Source organism: Miscanthus floridulus, chromosome 10 (assembly GCF_019320115.1).
Source record: "Miscanthus floridulus cultivar M001 chromosome 10, ASM1932011v1, whole genome shotgun sequence".
NCBI classification, from domain to species: Eukaryota; Viridiplantae; Streptophyta; class Magnoliopsida; order Poales; family Poaceae; genus Miscanthus; species Miscanthus floridulus.
The window spans coordinates 98,186,248-98,199,977 of record NC_089589.1 but is presented as its reverse complement, the minus strand read 5'-3'; positions in this window follow the sequence as shown (position 1 = coordinate 98,199,977).

Below are 13,730 nucleotides of genomic sequence, written 5' to 3'. Positions count from 1 at the left end.
GCCTCGAGCGAGGCGGAGAATCGGCACCTCGTCCGAGGCCTTGCGTACGGGGCCTCGGGCGAGGCGGGATACTGTCCGAGGTAGGCTAGGTGATCCAGCCGAGCTTCGGATAAGGTGGGGGTTTGCCGGTGATTGTCTCTTGGCTTTGATTTTTACAAGGCCTAAGCGATTTTTCGGTTCTTGCTTAGGGGACCCCTTTTTATGATACCCGACAACGGTCTCCCCTGGCTTCGCCTCCCGCACCGTAGAGCCAGAAGAGGCCCCCGCCCTTGGTGAAGTCCTCGGTGAAGAAGAAAGCCAGTTGTCTTAAAACAAAGCCCCCTCTAGAGAAGCTACATTACGAGAAGTCTGAAGAGGAATCAAAAGCGGCGGCACAAAAAGATTTGGATAACTGGCAAAAAAGTTTAGAAGAATAAAAAGCAAGGAGTTTGGAACTTCAGAAAAACCCACCAAAGCCGCACTACATAGCTCAACGAGAACTAAGGAAAAAATCAATGAGTGCAAGAAAAAGCAACGTGATGCACATAAGCCCTCGCCATTATCGAACTATGAATGCTCTCTCGACAAGTTATATAAGGCATCACTGAAAGCGAAGAGAGCAGGGAAAGATGTTGCACAGCTGGGGCAGCAATCTAAGCAATCTATCGACTTGCTAGTTGTTGAGGGTGATTTCACAAACACACAAGGCAGTCCAATAGATAAGGGGGCACTAGAAGACTTCATGGGCACCACAGGTCTAACAGCTGAACAACTCATTAGGGGAGCATCGATACCAACAGGTGACTATGATATTTATCAGACCTATGTGTATGGCCAGAGTTTTGTCAACCCTAAGTACTACTCATAACTGGGTACGCAGATGTTCTTGTTGAACAAGTGGTACTTAAAAGTGATAAAAAATGACAAAGCAACATGGTTGTTGCCAGAGTGAGACCAGAGCATTACTTGGGCTATGACATTGTACATATTGAGTTCAATGAATTACACCAACTATTAAACCGAGACGCTCTCAACAAATCTCTCATCAGCTGTTGGTGTCTGTAAGTGATTCTTTCTACAACTGAATTAAAATAACGAGCATCTTAGTTCATTGTTCATATATAGTTATCCTCACACTATATATTCTTCTATACTATATATATGCAAATATGAGATGCTGAAACTAAAGAAAAAAGTGATGACTGAGGTTGGTTTGATTGATTCGAATCGCGTATTCAAGCATAGGGTTACTCCATATGATAGATGGCGACCTCAGGTGGAGAAGCTTCTGTTCAGGTTCTTAGATAAGAACGCTAACTAGACACTGATATTCTTCCCATACGGCTTCAAGTGAATGTGAATGTCTTGTGCCCATTTTATTTTGCTTACTCCATGTTGACTTTAGTTAATGAGTTATGCCTGCATGTAAACAGGTAGCTTTCACTGGATACTACTAGTCATCGATATGACCAGGAGTTGTGTAAAAATCTTTGACTCAGCGACAAAACCTAGAGCAGATTACTAAGAAATCCTTGATATACTCTGGTGGTAATTTCGGTCTCACACACACTGTATACTCTCTTATGCCATTTTAATGATATAACTCTATTTATTTATTTTGTTGAGCAGTGCTTGGAAAACATTCGCCGAGAAACACCATTATGGTAATTGGGTAGTGCCTTTGCATATAGTCCAATACCTAGTAAGTACTAGCTAGGTCACCGCATCTTTATTTAGTTTAATTCATTATTACCATGCTTCATTGGTTGATGATGAATCTTTTTCTCGAAAAGTGGTGTCTGTAGCAGGGATCGAGGAACAACTTATGTGGATACTATGTCTGTGAGTTCCTCATGGAGTACTCAAGGAGAACAAGTGAAGAGATCCTCGAAGTATGTAAAAAATATACACAATTTATTTATTACCATTGTGTTGATATATATAATCATATATATATATTCATACTTTTCCTTTCATTCGAATTGAAGATTGAATGGAGGAAGCAAAAGGTCCTGCAATGTGAACATATCAATGCAATTCAAGAGGCATTATCAGGATTTCTTATGGATCAGGTCATAGATCCCAAAGGCGCGTACTACTATGACCCTAAAGAATTCATACCTAGTAGCCAAACGACGGAAGATTAGGGTTGCAAGAAATCCCAATGACATGAGTACATTTGTGAATTTATTATGTACATATTTCATGCATGCACAACCTCTTGAAATATTTGTATATATATAGTTTGATACATTTTAGTGTGTTGTTTATGTATAATGCTTGAACAGAACCATATACGTATGTATATATGGATGTGTGTTAGTAGTGTAGAATTCGTATACGAAAACCTAATCGAAACAAAAAAGAATAGAATTGAAAAGAAACCATAAAAAGAAAAGGAAACAAATGGAAAAAAGGAACCTTTAGTACCAGTTGGAAACACCAACCGGGACTAAACATGCCAGCCCTGGTGCAATGTCTGGGGGCCATTTAGTCCCGGATGATAATCGAAACTGGGACTAAAGGTCCACTTTCAGTCCCGGTTCCTAGAACTAGGACTAAAGGGGGTCCTTTAGTCCTTTAGTCCTGGATTCGCAATCTCGGTTGGGATACCAGGACTAAAGGGGGTTTCCCAACCGGGACTGACGCTTAGTCCTGCAGTAGTGCTAGTGTCTCTCTAGCTGTTTGACATGTTATGACCCTGCACCTTAGGTGGTAATGTTTTGTCCCTCACAAAACAACCCAGGAGGCACAGAATCATTATGTCCAGAAGTGTCACAATAATACCTTTGTACCATGGTAAGATGAAAGTATTTGTCTTCGAGACTAAAAGTTATTGTTCCCAAGGAGTAAAGTCTCAACTAGCTTAAATGTGCAAGTTGATGTAGCTAACCCATAAAAGATCTTAATCTCCCGCAACACAACTTCATGCATATATGTATGTACAGATCAAGGCTGCTTGTTACGTACACAGGACGTCCCATGGCTCAGTCTTGTTTAGGTCAACCTCTGCGATGGTGGTGCAGGTGAAGTCCCTATTGCACACCTTGTTCGTGAGGTAGATGCTAACAATCTCATCATCACTCGGGTGGAAGCGGAACCCTTGAGGTAGGATGAGGCATCCAACGATGCCAACTGCGTTCATCTCCTGCTACTGGTCCACCATGGTTCTCTTGCTCCTTAACTGAGATCATCAGATCTAGGAAGAACCAACAAACAACCATATCAAGCAACACAGAATAAGTTGAGATAGTGCTAAAAAACAAAGCATACATACATGCACAAACTCGATCTTCTTGACCTGCCCGTCAGTCTAGGTCTCTCGCTCACCAAGATGGATGTAGGACAAGTTGTTCTATTGCAGTGCGCCAGGCACTACAATGTGGATAAAATAGGCATGAGGTGTGTTTGCGCAATCCACTTGACGCTGAAGCCTCATGTCCCTGCCCGGACTTGCCTCTTTTTCTGGTGATGTTTGTTTCTAATAGGCATTGTTGGACTCTTTTTCTTTCCAATTGTGTCGTGCTTGTACTTGTACACCTAGGCTTGGTTTTGCGCTAGGCCTTGGCTGCTAGTGGTGACAGGTGCCCGGGTTCTCGAATGTCTCTGCTTATGTGCAGCGTGCAGCCTGCTATGACCTGCTTCCATTTTGACTGCCCTGGCCTACGATTCCTGTGGACGCATGCATTCACGTGCCGCTCATGTATCTAGGCCTACTATGGATGTCATCTTGTCTGCACGGATGTTGGGGAATGACCACGAGACATGGAGGCCATAGAGTCTGGAGATAGTGGAGACTAACAAGCGAACTGGTTTTCGTGTGATGAGCAGGAAAGTTACGCGAAGGCCTCTGTCCTGATGGCCACATGAGGCGAAGGCCTGAGGAGCACGGCGAAGGCTCGTGGAAGCCAGGCCAATGGCGGAGGTCCTTACGGCTTAGGCAAAGGCCTCAGCCCAGGCCACGATGACGAAGGCTAGGTGGAGGCGCCCTGGGGCAGAGACTCCAGCACCCCCAGAGACACCTAGAATCGGCGGTGGCAGGCTGTGGACAATTGGCAGGCCTACGACAATGGCCCTCCTAGCAGAGGCGGTTCATTAGAGGATGCCCAAACTGCCCCGCTGGCATGTACTAGCATTAGGATATTCCCGCGATGTACTACAGCCGTTAGGGGCAAAATTGTAATGAGTCATGGTAGCATACAGTGCCCTATAAATGGGGGGCACAGATGCTGTAAAGCGGGGGGTTGGTGAATGCATTTATAGAACCCTAATTGTGCTAGGACACACCTACCACTTTTTTAACCATCGCCTGGGGCATCTGACTGGGCGAAGGCTCTCTCCGTATCACCTGTTGGAAAATGCTACTTTCCAACATTGGTGCCCATCGCGTGTTGGCCAAGCAAAACCCACAAGGTCGAGAAAAAGAGCAGCCCCACTAGAACACCCGCGGCGCCTTCGATAAGGGGACGACCCAGGCGTAATACCCGCAGCGCTTATGCAAGTGCCCAAGAAGACTAGGTTGTGGAAGAACGCGTGATCAAAGATTAGCCTCTGGCAGTCAAAGATCAACAAGCCTCAGATTCCACCCCGGGCAGTTACTCCAACAATTACAAGCCCAGCTGTAGAATACACAACAAGAAAGAGATAGGCTGGCAGCAACCTTCGCCACAAATCAGAGGGCAGCATAGACATCTTTGCACGCAGCAAAGATCAAGCAACAGTTGGCCATCCTGCAAAGGCACCTTGGCCAACATTTCCAACTAAGGGATTTATTTTAGTGCAGATAGAATCAAGGAAAAGCACTAAGGGACTATGTTCAGAGGTTTGTGAAGCTTAAAGCAAAGGCACCAAATGTCCTAGAGGATGTGGAAATTGATGCCGCAATCAAGGGCCTCCGCATCGGAGCCTTCACAGCTCATCTAGCTCGTGAAAAGCCAGGCACTATAGAAGAATTATACAGAGAGTTTGAGAAACTACAGGTCAGACAATGACCTTCGAAGAAGGCTGTGAAAGCATCTAGGCCCTTAGTTGGGTTTTGGTGATTAATGACAATACGAGATTACTATGACTAACGTGTGTTTTACAGAGGCAATTAAGTGAGGTCATGGTAATGGCAATTGATTGGGCAATCATGGTTGTCATGCCCCTACGATGGAAATCGTTTCGATTTTCAAAGGATGGACGACAAGGTTAAGGATGGACTAGTTCTAAATGTCGTTTGGTGTTGAAGAGACACTTAGAGTAGTTTAGGACTTTGTTTTTCCTTTGGCTGTACTCTTAAGGGGGGTATCGACTAGTAGCTTGACCTAGGTGAGTCTAGTGCGTTAGGTGTGGTGCACACTTGTCAAATCTAGCACTAGGTAGCTCTGGAGTAGCCCTAGGATCAATTTGGGCAAACTTCATTCACATATGATTTCGAGTTGGAAGTGAATGGAGGGTCAAATGACTGACCAGACACTTGTCTGGTTGTGACCGGACGCTGAAGGGTGAGTCTGGTCAGTTCATTTGATCAACGGGAGATGTTTGGTTGCGACTGAACGCTGCATGAAAAGTGACCGAACGTTGGGTTCCTATGTTCGGTCAACTCTAGAGAGGTTCTAGAGAGGGCGATTCCTGATCGGACACGTCCACTCAGTGCTGACCGAACACTGGTCAGGATCCAGTAACTGACCGGATGCTGAACAGCAAAGTGACCGAACTCTGGGTGCCAGCATCCGGTCAACATCAATAAGGTTCCAGAGAGCAGTTTTCATGACCGGACGGGTTCGGTCAGTGCTGACCGAACGCAGGTCGGAGTCTGGTCACAACTTAACGGCTCTATGGCTAGGATAACTGACCGGAGCGTCCGATCACCTTGACTAGAGCATCTGGTCACCCCGCAGAGTGCTGACTCAACCTCCTAATGGTTCGTTTTGAATGAGGGGGTATAAATACTTCCTCTATTCATCTAAGGGAGGTCTCTTGTCCATTTGTTCAGCTGTGAAACACCCTTGGGAGTGCAAAGGAGAGCAAGAGCCTAGTGAGGTAGTTGAGATTTGAGAATCCAAGATTAAGGCCTCATTAGTGCAAGGAGAGTGGCAAGTGTGCATCCACCTTTCTCATTAGGCTTGTTGTGGTCAAGTCAGATTTCATGCTTGTTACTCTTGGTGATCGCCATCACCTAGATGGCTTGGTGGTGATCAGGAGTTTGGTGATCATCCGACGGAGCTTGTGGATGACCCAACTCAAGTTGTGAGTGGTTGTGGGCGATTCACCATGATGGAGTGTCAAAGAATCAGCCCGTAGAGAGCACTTGATCCTTGCGTGGATCAAGGGGGAGCTACACCCTTGCACGGGTGCTCCAATGAGGACTAGTGGGGAGTGGCGACTCTCCGATACCTCGGCAAAACATAGCTGCATTCCTTCTCTTCTCTTTACTTTTAGCATTTACATTTGAGCAATTCAATTCTTGTCTTTACATTCTTAGAATTGCCATGCTAGAGTAGGATTGGAACATAGGTTACAAAACTCTTGTGCATTAGAACAATAGGAACACATTCTAGGCACAAGGGGTGAAGTGTGCTAAGCGTAGGGTTTAATTATTGCAAAGAATTTTACAATTATCCCAATTCACCCCCCTCTTGGGCATCTTGATCCTTTTAGACTGGAAGAGCAAAATCAGAACAAGCAATACCAAATAAGTGGTAGGAATGTTCAGAGGGGCAACAGAAGCCAAGGTCAATCGCAACCTCAGTAGACACTTGATCAACTAGTTTTTAACATAGAACAGCAAGGGAGCTGCCAGCAGCGGAAGCAAATGCCAGAGGCAGAGCAAAACAAACCACTGCACAAGTAGTACGAAAGCAACAAATAAAATCAATGGAAGAACTGGAACAAAAACCAAGAACCAAAGCAGTGGAGACAATATTGTTTCTTTCATGGAGAAAACAAAGGGCACATCACAAGAGATTGCCCAGACGCGAAGGAAACTTAGGAGAGGATAAAAAGTAGGGAAAACCCTCTACCTCCGTCACCACAACCCACCAGGGAAGTCAACCACACCTTCACTGCGCTTTCTCAGCAGCCATATTGCCTAGTCTACCCAAGTCTTAACTCCAATCAAGTTCACCCATCAACCTTAGTAGCTGCATACTACCCCAACTTCCTACCTGCATGGTGACCAAGCACCCAACAGCAAGGATAGGCAAGTAATCAGAGAGGAGAAGCCAACCTCACCTACATAAACCCAAGGCCTCCGCACATAACATTCATAGAGACAAACCAATCAACTTAGGTCCATAATAGACAACCTGAAGGACCTCCGCCACCACCTCCACCACAGCTAGCCGCCCCCAAAAATGAGCCCAACCCAGAAAATCAACTCAACCCACATACACCACTACCCACCATTGGCATGATATTGCCAATAGCTAAAGGCTCTTCAATGGAATTCTAGACAAAGAAGCAAAAGAAGGATCACCTCAGGCTCGTAAACAACATAGCAGTTCAAGGCCCAGTGCGTTGTATAGATTGGTTGAAGTCACCAATCACCTTCTCAGAGCAAGACCTACAATTAGAAAGTTACCCCCATACCAACGCTTTAGTAATTAGGGCCAACATAGCGGGTTGGGAGATCAACAGGGTTCTCATAGACTCTGGAAGCTCAATAGATATCATCTTTGTTAATGCCTTCGACTAGATGAAACTAAGCATGACCTAGCTGTAGCCTTTGGATTCACCGCTAATCGGTTTTGGGGGAAAGAGGATTGATGCATTAGGGAAAATATCCCTTCTAGTTTCCTTCTGAGGTCAGGAAAATGCAAGAACAAAATACGTAACCTTCGATGTACCCGTACAACGCCATCTTCGGTAGAGGGTTTGCGAACAAGTTCAGTGCAGCCATCCATATGGGTTACTTGTGCATGAAGATGCTAGCTTTGTACGGCACTATCACAATACATGGTAGTTAGAAAGAAGCAAGAAACATATAAAGAGCTATCTACAAATCGTAGCAAAACATCAATTCTGTTGATTCAGCAAAGAATACTAAGCCAGAGCCTCTGGACAAGCTGAAGGGCAAAATAGATCTCAAAGACGAAGAAGAAACAAAGTCAGTCCCATTGGAAGACATAGTCCTAGATATAAAGATCACTATCAAAGCCAACCTGTCGAAGGTAGAAGAAGCAGAGCTGATAGAAACTTTAGCCAAGAACAAAGACATCTTCGCCTAGTCAGCCTTCGACTTGAAGGGAGTCAGCAGGGACATCATACAACATTCCCTTGACATCAACCCCAAGATGAAGCCAAAGAAGTAGCAGCAAAGGAAAATGCTTGAGGATAGAATCTTAGCAGCGAAGGCCGAAGTATAGAGGTTGTTGGACGCAAACGTCATTAGAGAAGTCAAATACTCAGAATGGTTGGCAAATGTAGTGTTAGTACCAAAGAAGAATGGAAAGAGAATGTGCATAGACTTCACATATCTCAACAAGGCATGCAAGAAAGATACATTTCTGCTACCAAGGATAGACACCTCCATCGATAAGGCAACAAGATGCAAGCGGTTCTCCCTACTAGATTGTTTCTCAGGATATCATTAAATTTGGAACAACAAAGAAGATGAAGAAAAGACAAGTTTCACTACCCCCTTCGGAACTTACTACTACACCAGATTGCCCGAAGGACTAAAGAATGCAGGCACAACCTTCGCTAGAATGACGAAGACAGTCCTTGGCCCACAATTACAGAAAAACATCATAGCTTATGTCAATGACATCATGGTAATGAGTAAGAATGAGGAAGATCATATAGCAGATCTAAAGGAAACCTTCGCCAACCTCAGGGAAGCAGGCCTAAAGCTAAACCCAGAAAAGTGTGTTTTCAGCGTCAGCCAAGGAAAGATGCTCAGGTACATCATAGGACCCGAAGGTATTCGGGCCAACCCAAAGAAGACAAAGACTATAATCTCAATGTTGGAGCCATCAACCAAGAATGAAGTGCAAAAACTCACTAGAAGAATAGCAGTATTGAACAAATTTATCTCAAAATTAACAGAATGCATCCTCCCATTCTTAAATGCTCTGAGAGGCGGAGATAAGGTGGAATGGGGGGCAGAGCAGTCGGAGGCCTTCTAGCAACTCAAAAATTACATGGCCAACAAACTCTTGGTAACAGTACTAGATCCAGAGGCCCCACTACTATTATATGTGGCAGCCTTCGACCATGCAGTTTAGGAGCCCTATCGGGAGAAAGAAGAAGGGTCAAAGGTCATTCAATAGCATGTCTACTATATCTTAGAAGCCCTATCTGGAGCAAGGCTGAACTATACAGAAATCGAGAAAATTGCATACGCTGTACTCATCTCATCAAGAAAATTAAAGCACTACTTCCAAGCACATGAGATCATAGTGCCTTCTTTGCAACCACTCGGAGATGTGTTCAACAACAAAGAAGCCTCTAAAAGAATAGGGAAATGGGCAATAGAATTATCCCAATTTAAAATCAGCTATGTGCAAAGAACAGTAGTCAAATCCCAAGCATTAGCAGACTTTGTGGTACACTGGACACCTTTGGTACATCAAAACCCATAGCCTCAAACCCAAATCTAGAGCTCTACATAGACGGAGCATGGGGGCATTTGGGAGTTGGGGCCTCCGCCATTTTGGTAGGACCATCAGGTCTTTGTACAAAGTATGCAGCAAGACTAGAATTCAAAAACAACAAATAACATAGCAGAATATGAAGGCCTCATATTGGGCCTCGACAAGGCAAAGGTGCTCGGTGCGAAGATTGTGTTAGCAAAAACAGACTCCCAAGTCATGGCAGGACAAGTTGAAAAGGAGTATGCACAAGAGAACCAGAGCTAGCCAAATATCTGGCCACTATAAGGGCACTTGAGCAAAAGTTTTAGGGATTCACTCTAAAGTATATACCGAGAGCAGAGAACACAGAAGCAGATAAGCTACCAAAGGTAGTAGCAAATAACACACCCTTTCTAGAAGGAACTTTCTACCAAATATTGCAAGCACAAGAACTCAAACAACCGCGAAGGCATTCAAAACAATCATGATCACTAAATTTGAAGACTAGAGACATTTGATTATAGATTACCTGAACAACATCCATCACTCAGAAAATGAAGCAAGCATAGCTAGAATAGCGGCCAAGGAAAGAAGTTACACATTAATGGATGGCATCTTGTACAAGAAAGGGGTAGTCCAGCCATTGCTCAAGTGCATAACCCAGAGCAAAGGCAGAGAGCTCCTCCAAGAAATCCATTTAGGGATGTGTGGCTCTCACATTGGACCAAGGGCATTGTATGCAAAAGCAATATGGCAGGGATTCTATTGGCCCACACATGATGCAGAGCAAATTGTTAAGACATGTGAAGCATGCCAGACTACATCCCCTCACCAGTCAAAGCCTTTGATAGCAGTACAGCTCATCCCACCCACTTGGCCATTGAAAAGATGGGGTATGGATCTGGTCGGTCCACTACCACCTTCACAGGGGGGAACAAGTTCGCTATAGTAGCTATTGAGTATTTCACAAGATGGATTGAATCCAAGCCACTAGCAATAATCACCTTAGAAATGAGAGAGCAAAAGATACTGTGCGAAGACTCATAAATCCAGCAACTCGCGCAGCCTAGCAAAGGCCACGTTGAGGTTGTACACATCTCCCACTCAGTGTTGTATAGCCTCCATGGAGCGATGTACAACCACAGTCTGGTAGCAATCAGGTAGTGTTAGAGGTTGCAGGAGGGTATCGCATGAAGGCTCGTAACATCCTCCCGCAATGAAGGGCACCATCTGGCGCAACCAAGCATCAACCATGTTCGATGGGAGCGTAGCTGCTCCAGCACAGCCGAAGGCAGCAACAAAGCAATCCATGCACAAGCGAAGGCAACGTACAAAAAATGCTTCCTCAGCCTCCGTTGCTTGCCCAAATTGTTTTGTGGCCCCCTGAGAACAAACAAAATTGAAGGCTACCACCTCCAATGAGTGCTCAAATTGCGCTAAAGCCTTCACAGCATCTGCAAGATCGAACATGAGCACCTTGGCTCCTTCGCGCAGATGTGCTAGAGCATCATCATTGACTGCAAGCAAGCATAGAGATGGAGGCTAGGATGATCAATAAACTACTACATCCTTTGGGAGTGCCTCAACTCCTCCACTATGACGCGCAAGCTCATCCCTAATGGGAGCCAAAGAAAAGAGCAGCAGAGGCAAGAGCTAAAGAGATAAGCAACAGAGCCTCCACAAGCTTCACAAGGTCGAAGACTAGCACCTCAGCTTCTCCACACCAACACACAAACTCATACTCATCTCCAACCATTGAAGAAAGAAGCCAAGGCTAAAGAAATATTGTAAAAATAATTCGCTAAGAGCCTTCGGCCTAAATTGTAGTCATATTTAGAATCTTCAGTAAAACAAGTGTGCAAACAAATCATCCCAAGCAAACTTCATTTAAAAATCACAAACGGCTTACAACAAAGGAAACTGCTAACATATGCTATTTAAACACAAGCAGCATTATAGCAAGCCTGAAGGCAACAAACACAAGCCCGAACAGAGTTGCATAAATTACAGGGCATAGGCGAGAGGGCCACACGTTAAACCGGAGGCTGAGGCCCTTGCCACGCTAGTGACCTAGTGGACACCACAAGCTCATGATCAATATCACACTTCACAAAATCGAACATGTTGCAACAGAGCACTGGGAAAAGCTTCTCGTCAATATTGCCAAAGTTCACCACTAACATATATTCTGTCGTTAAACATAGTTACAGGAGGCACGTCCTGCAAAGGTCTAGGAGTGGAAACCTACGCAGGATAAGTTAACAACTTAGGCTTAAAACATACACAAAAGGGCGTCCTTCCAAAGAACATCACCTTAGGCTAAACCTAAGAAACTAGCTAGAACCAAGCCATTACACCTCTAGATTGGCAGGAGTAGGCGTAGGCTCCCTAGACCTCTGAACCTCGGTTGTAGTCGTGGAAGCCTTCGGGGTCAGTGTCGCATCAGCAGCAGCAGGGGATGGAGCCCTTGGAGCTGGCGCCGTAGTAGCTTGTGATGGTTGAGCACCAACAGCAGTACACATTGCTTCCTTCTTCTACAGCTTCTGCAAAAGCAAGCACCAACTTATAAGTATGGCCAACACATAAAACAAAAACCAAGCCAAGAACAATAAGTTGTGGAAAACTAACCTCAGCTCGACGCAATTCCACCATTGAGCAAGCCTCCACTCAGCCAAATTTCACCTAGAAGGATTTCATGAAGTTGTGAACAGACCTTCTCACGCCATGGGACAATGCCCCGAGCTCGCCTGGTGAAACGACCTGATTTCCGCGAAGGGAAATCCACAGAGTCGAAGTGTAATATGACCATTTGTAGGTCATATTACCCAAATCCCAGTTGAATACCACATCCATACAACGATAATATCAGAGTGCAAATAGTGCAGAATTACATAAATTATTACATCGCCGCATTGGCGGAATCAAAAGTAGCATTCATTCAGAACATCTTGAAGATAAGATCACCAAACTCGAGTGTAGGAACGAACCTCTCATCCATCAAACTCCTCAGAGCTATAATCCTCAGCAGAACCTGTGTGCCAAAATTTATCAGTACGATTTGTACTGGCCACTCCCACCCTATGAGCATTGCTTTGTGGAAATTGGATGCAAGTTGGATATAATCAAAAGGAACCTATAAGGCTAGGGTTTCCTATGTCTTAGCATACCAAGTATATAATAATAGTTGGTCAAGTTTTAACATCATTCCCACACCCATTCCACCCCATTTCCGTCCAGAGCCAGGTTTCAATCCTGGGATCGATATACCACCATCTCCACATCATCACCACATCACAACCATACCATCGCTCAGTCGATAGGCCAACTCCCTCTTGGCACTGTCTCATGGCCCGTAGCCCTGGCTACGTCCGAACACTCACTCCCAGGGGGAGAAGAGAAGAACTCATCTCACTATCTAGTTTAAGCGAAACCCAGGAAAGGTCCATAGCCGACAAGTCGTTATATGTATCGATCGATCAACCAAACACTCTGCAGAGGTTTCACATACCCACAAGATAGCCATCCTCGACGGTGCCCCGTCTAGGCAGATTCTAGCTGCTTGCTAGCCTAGAACGATGCCACCCTACCTCTTAGCCCTGGAACATCCCAAGTCTAGTCTAGGATGGCTGATACCATGAGTCGTAGACAGAGCCGGGGCCCTCCGGATGTCAAGAGCCGGGTCCAGAAGGCCTCCTGAAGTCTTAGAAGGGTGTGGGGAAAAACCACGCGCCCCGTACCTCCTTGCACACGTTCACTTAGCAGTAGTGGCATCGCTCTACCAAGTAGTCCGACCATCCCGCACCATATAGGGCAAGTGGGATGTAAAGGATTCCTGGTGAGTCTGAGTACTAGTAAGTCCTTAGGGATGACTAAGCTGGAATGTCTTCATCAGGGTTTCCATTTACCGTGCCACCATAGCACCTCTACCCCGGGCTCCACCTCTCCGAGGTTCACACCCAAGGCCACCTCTAATTACCATTTACCTGCCACAGGTATCCATTCGAGGGGTGCCCAGGTAGCACCTTACGGCAAGACTTGCCTTAGGCTCATCACATACTCCAACTTGGTTAACACAACCCTTACCCTCCATGCAACCAAGTCACACACGCAGCACTCTCCCCATAGTTCAGATAACGCTAGTTTCCACCACGCATCAATGTAGTACAAGCGTAGTAGAAGTAATAAGTAATGAAA